Source organism: Polyodon spathula, chromosome 45 (genome assembly GCF_017654505.1).
Source record: "Polyodon spathula isolate WHYD16114869_AA chromosome 45, ASM1765450v1, whole genome shotgun sequence".
Taxonomy (NCBI): Eukaryota; Metazoa; Chordata; class Actinopteri; order Acipenseriformes; family Polyodontidae; genus Polyodon; species Polyodon spathula.
In genome coordinates, this window is record NC_054578.1 from 307,065 (window position 1) to 314,063 (window position 6,999).

A 6,999-nucleotide genomic window follows, 5' to 3' on the forward strand; every position below is an offset into this window, starting at 1 on the left:
AACATGATCATTCACATAGGAAACATACATGAGGAGGCAATTACTACTCATGAAGCTATATTTTTTATAATTCTAGAGATACTAGGGTTGCCTCCTTTCCATGGATCATCATGGGTTTGAGGAAGTCACCTCTTGTCACCTGCTATAGGAACTATAAGAAAGAGTTAACTTTTACATATGTTTGGCAACTTGGCCTCAGACTGTGTGTGAATGTGAGAAAGTTAGTGTCACGTGAGCGCAGCTCAACAGGGATGTTAAGCAATATTTCATCCAGTCAGTGGGCAGTCGAGTGACCCTCAAGTTTAAAAGTGAGTGAAGAATGGAAAGAAAGGGGGTTTCTAGCTTTGATCTGTGGAAAACCCAAGGAGGGTTCAATGTGAGATTGAACAGGCTGGGAGAAGCCGAGCAGCTTAAACCTCCATGGAGAGGGGTTCTCGAGTGATCTGGTAAAGGCGCTCTGCGTGGAGCGCAAGATGTGCCCTATAGCCTGGAGGTCACAAGTTCGAGTCCAGGCTATTCCACTGCCGACCGTGGACGGGAGCTCCCAGGGGTTGCATTGTCCTCTGACGCTGTAGCTCTGGGTTGGCTGCATGGCAGGCCTGCAGAGTGAAAGGCAGCGGTGGGCTGACGGCACATTCTGGAGGACAGTGCATGTTTGTCTTCGCTGCTCCTGAGATAGTGCAGGGGTGGTAACAGTGAGCTGAGCCTAAATACAGTTGGACATTTCAAACTGGGAGAAAAAAGGGTTAAAATTGGCAACTGCTAAATTTATATTTAAAAAAAAAAAAAATCTCCATGGAGGTAAACAGGAATCGACAAACAGTAAGTAGAGAGCAAATAATAACAGACTTGTGGATACAGGGTTTATACCAGCTGTATAGGAATCCGATCGATAGAGCGCCAAACTCCTCGTTAAGAGGATAGCTTCAGCCTGTACACAGCAGATTTTGTTTTGACTGAGTAAGTGAAATGTGTGAAGCTATAGAGTCCAAAAGAAGATGTAAATCACCAATTTACTAAAGAAGTACATTTTAGCTAAAAACTAAGGAATAATTATTTTGATTATTGTGAAAAAAGAAATGTCTGCATTAGTGTGGTAAGGAGGGCTTTGAGTGGGTGGGTGGTGATGTCAGCGACCAGGAAGCAGCACACACAACCAGGGAAACAGAGTTGAAACAGCTACAGTCGTATATTCATTAAAAAAAGACCTTTACAAAAAACACAAACAAAAGGGAACGCAGGTCAAAAGAAAAGGTTCACAAAACTAAAAACAAAACAAGTACCTTTGTAACCACTTAACAAACTTAGTCGCAATCATGTTTAGCACGCTGTCTCAATGAGTGTCTCTCCTTCTCCAACCAACACCTTAATGAGCCCAGAATGTGTCTTTTTATACTGTGGCTGGAGCCTTAACTACCCTTCATTAAGGCTTCAAAAAGGTTTTTATTAGATGGGGAATTAACCTCATCCTTGCCACAATACACAAAATAATAATAATAATAATAATAATAATAATAATAATAATAATAATAATAATAATAATAATAATAATACAATTAATAAAAAATATAATAATATAATAATAATAATAATAATAATAAATACATAAATATATAAAAGTGGCGGGTACCTCATCACAATTAGTTTTATTAGAAACATTTCAGTGTTTACATTAAGATAACTGTTCATTCTGTGCTGTTTAAGTGCTAACTGCAAGGCTACTGAATATTACATTTCTTGTAATGTAGTCAAACAGCTGTTGTGGACATTAGCAGACACACATCACTCAGAAGGCATCTTGTCAGACTAGCCAAACAGAATTGGCTTGATATTTTACATTTTATTACCCTGTAACATTACCCAATCTTGGTACTAGTCCCATACTCATCTGCTGGGTCGCTGGTTGTTCCAATTTAGAACTACCTGAAGCAGTTAGTGAAGCTAAGGACCAAGAAGACATTTCTGGGGCTAGTGCTTATTGCTCTAATATAGTGGTGGGCAACCCATGGCCCACGGGCCGCTTGCAGCCCACAACACATGTACCTGCAGCCCCTTTCCAGCTGAAAATAAACTTACAAAATCCCTCGGCCAGCATCTACCTCCCTCACTTATCCATCAAAGAAAAAATCCCAGGGCTCTCGAATGGTGCATCCAGTAGAGGCGCTCTGCGTGAGTGCAGGATGTGCTCTACAGCCTGGACGTCGCCGGTTCGAGTCTGAGCTTTTCCACCGCCGACCGTGGACGGGAGTTCACAGGAGCCGGAGCTCAATTGGCTGAGTGTCGCCAGGGTGGGAAGGTCTAGGTCGGCCAGGGTGTCCTCATGTCACTGCGCACCAGCGACCTCTGTAGACTGGCCGGGAGCCTGCGGGCTTGCCTGTTAGCTTCCCAGGAGCTGCGTTGTCCTCCCACGCTGTAGCTCCTGGGTGGCTGCATGGTGAATCCGCAGTGTGTAAAGAAACGGTCGGCTGACGGCACGCGCTTCAGAGGTCAGCGTGTGTTCGTCTTCGCCGCTCCCGAGTCAGCGCAGGGGTGGTAGCGGTGAGCTGAGCCTAAATAATAATTGGGCATTTCAAATTGGGAGAAAATAACAAAAAATAATTGGCAACGACTAAATTAAAAAAAATTTAAAAATCCCTAGTGAGTTAATGCTCTCTTCCATTGATGAATATAAAATTAAAACATAAACACACACTGCTTCTTTAAACAGTGTATCATTTATTGTGTTAGAAGACATCATCAACCAATTGAAGAAAGAGGGCATTCCCCAACTATGGCAAACCTTTCCAGGCCCTGTTCTATTTTTGGTTCAACTTATACATGCGAACAGACATACTCTGTGATGGGAAACGTCAAAAACAACAAATGCAACAAACCTCACTGCTTCTGTCTTACTCCTAACATCAAAAAGCTGGTGGAAAATATGATCACACAGAAGTCGCATTCAGTTAGTAGTACATTTATGACTTTAAATGCTTTTTCTTTTGTATTGCTGAGTTCAGTCCTTTATTGTTTATATAATTGAATATATAGCTCTTTAAATTAAAATGTAGAATTTTCTCTTGTATTTGCGGTAAAGGGGGTCTTGCTGCCCTTGGAGTTGTTTGAGGACTGGACATGCGGCCCTCTGATTAGCTTGGGTTGCCCTCCACTGCTTTAACCCTTGGTTAATCATACATTTAAGTCTTGTTATACTGTTCTGTTCATAGTGAACTCCTGACTTCTGCTCCCCTGATTGATGAAACATTTTCGTGAGAATGTATAGTCCCTAAAGATTCCCTCCTTCTCCTTCCCAGAATCCTACTGGAAAATAACATTGCAGAGCGGTCGAGAGTTCACCTCTTAATATGTGCATAATATAATCAATTCTACAAACTGGGCCCATTCACTGACCAACTTCGAGAGAAGGATATTAAACAAGATGAAAGAGTCAGATGGAACTCTGCTTCAGAGCTCCTGCATTTGTAAGATGTCACAGCGGCTAGGCCCAGAGATTAAAATGGCCACTTTGAATGCACTGGATCTCTACATAATTCCAGCGAAAACATTTAAAAAATCTGATTCAGGGCTTGACACAAGCTGATTTAATAAAAAGTGATGTTGCTTATATGAAACAAAATGTCCTGATCACAGTCCAATCATCAACACAGGCGATGAAAGAACTATGACTATTCAATGGAGCCTTTTGGGTTTCTTTCGCATGGCTATGTCATTTTGCAACGTGAAATCCCAGCTTCCCAAAATGCCTGAGTCCAGCAGTGCAGATGTCAAAACATATGAGAACTATAACAATGGCAGAACACATTTCAGATACTGTGATTGCATTGTACCACTGGGATATAATGAGGAGGCTGTGTGGTCCACTGGTTAAAGAAAAGGGCTTGTAACCAGAAGGTCCCTGGTTCCTGTCTGTCTCACTGACTCACTGTGTTACCCTGAGCAAGTCACTTAACCTCCTTGTGCTCTCGTCTTTTGGGTGAGACGTTGTTGTAAGTGACTCTGCAGCTGATGCATAGTTCACACACCCTAGTCTCTGTAAGTCACCTTGCTGAATATACAAATAATATCCTTTATTTTGAAAATTTGTAGAACCAAATTTGCAGAAAATGGATTTAATTGAAATAGAATTTAATTAATTTTTCTTCATTCAAACTGCAATGATGTTAAACTGTAGCGTTAATACAGCCATGTTATATTAAATGCTCCATCAATAAAATCATTTTATTTTCATGTGGTAAGCTGTAATTGTACCTGCGCTGAGTCCACAGTTTATTGAAATATCACCAGCAGGTTTTATGGTTCGCTATTGGCAGTAAACATACATTTCAAGGGGCTTAACTTTCCACTGCCGTACATGGTAGGAAATACCAGCCAGAAAAGTGTTCCCTTGACTGCGATCTACAGTTGGATGTGTGACAGAATCTTAGAATATTTTTCTGACAGGTTCTGCTCGGGACAAGCAGAAAGCAAAATGCTTTTTAACGCTGTCAGCCAAACTTTAATAGATTGAAACACATCCCACATAAAACGTTACAACCATCTGGTGCATCAATGCTTGCCTATTTCCAAGTATTTGATGAATCCTTCATAGCCTCCAGTCCCTACCCTTATAAAAGTTTCCCACAGTAAAAGCATAGCAAAGTGTAATAAGCCGATCATTAGCACATTGAATGGTGTTCACAGAGAGACAGGCTGCACCCTGTAGCAAAATAATTATAGAAACGTGTTATACTCAGTCCAGAGACAATTATTATTCAACTTCTCTTACACATTTAGAGACATGAATTATATACTTGAAGTCAGTTATTATTAAAAATATATTTTTTTTATTAAATAGTAATTCCAATCATAACATAAGGTGTTTTTGACAAAGTTGTATATTGAGATTATAGACAGCATTATAAAGCATTTCGATAAAGTGACATACAACCCCAAAACATTTTTTTGAAGGATTGCCCTGGGTCATATCTCTAGGGCCTGGGGGCTGAAACCCCCATTCAACATCTCAGGGTCATGTCTGGGGCCCCTCTTTCACAGGGAACCACCCGTTTCCAAATGGCACATTTTAAATATCCATGTCCAACTAACCTGCTTTTTATTTTTTTTATTTTTTGAGGATGCAACATTGACACTGAATAATTACAAAACATATGACATGGTTTATTTAGATTTCCAGAAAGCGTATGACAAAGTCCTGCATAAAAGATTAATTCTCAAACTACACTCAGTACGGGTTCAAGGAAACACATGTACATGGATTAGGGAGTGGTTAACATGTAGAAAACAGAAAGTACTGATTAGAGGAGAAACCTCAGAATGGAGTGAGGTAACCAGCGGTGTACCACAGGGATCAGTATTAGGTCCTCTGCTATTCCTAATCTACATTAATGATTCAGATTCTGGTATAGTAAGCAAACTTGTTAAATTTGGAGGAGTGGCAAACAACGTTGCAGCAGCAAAGGTCATTCAAAATGATCTAGACAAGATTCAGAACTGGGCAGACACATGGCAAATGACATTTAATAGTGAAAAGTGTAAGGTACTGCACGCAGGCAATAAAAATGTCCATTATAAATATTGGAGATATTGGAGATACTAAAATTGAAGAAGAAGTCTATGAATATATCTAGGAGGCTCAGTTTTTTTTTTCTTTTTACTTGTTTGGTTGCCCTGCAGCAGCTTTATCTGAACTAGGGTTACCAGCTGTCTGGTTTTAGCCCGGACAGTCCGGACTTTAAACTCGCTGTTCGCTTTTCTGGTACACTGAAAACCGGACACGCATTGCCCATTAACACGCCAAAGCAATCACCGGCTCTGTGCCAGTGGTGCAAATTTGTGACAAATTGCTGCGCCTTTAATTATCAATTGCTGTGGCTAAAACAACGAAAGAGCTGGACAAATTGACGTTATCACAATGTGCAGAGCAATTTAAGTTTCTAACCGAAACATAACTTAATATATGCTGCCATTCAATTATTTTCAGCAAATCGCTGTAAAGATGTTGCCGGCAGCCAAACACAGAAAGAGGCGCTGCCTGCGTTGTGTAACAAGCCAGCTGGTTCTTGTTCTATTTGAATAAAACATTTATCTCATGGCATAAGTGTATATTGCTGTCAGAAAAGAAGCCATGTTTTACTACAACAGTGTAGTTTATTTTAAATGTGTAGACAATATTGTGCTGGCTAAATTAAAAAGATACAATGTCAAATCAATAACCGTGTCCGATTTTTTAAATAAAATGAAAAGTTGTTAACCGTAATCGGAACGCACCCCTACTGTTGATGCATCAGAGCAAGCCTTTAAAAAGAAGTATGTGTAGGTGTATGTCACTTTGAAGACATGCTTTATAATGGTGTCTGTAACCCCAGTAGCAATTTCGTCAAAAACGCCCTCGGGGAAAACGCCCGCCAGGGCTCGCTGGTACAGGAGAGGGAAAAACTTCTGTCCGTCTCAGTGACGGTAGCGACACGCACACAAATAAGCCAAAAAGCATTTGTTTCACAAAAACAATAATATCTTAAAAACTACAAAAGATAAATTCTGTGAACACCTTTTAACGCGTTCATGATCACCTACAGACCCCATGTGTGGCTCACGGGGGACCACAGAGACATTGCTGCTCTAGAAAGAGTGCAAAGAAGAGCGACCAGAATTATTCCGGGCTTAAAAGGCATGTCATATGCAGACAGGCTAAAAGAATTGAATCTGTTCAGTCTTGAACAAAGAAGACTACGTGGCGACCTAATTCAAGCATTCAAAATTCTAAAAGGTATTGACAGTGTCGACCCAAGGGACTTTTTCAGCCTGAAAAAAGAAACAAGGACCAGGGGTCACAAATGGAGTTTAGAAAAAGGGGCATTCAGAACAGAAAATAGGAGACACTTTTTTACACAGAGAATTGTGAGGGTCTGGAATCAACTCCCCAGTAATGTTGTTGAAGCTGACACCCTGGGATCCTTCAAGAAGCTGCTTGATGAGATTTTGGGATCAATAAGCTACTAA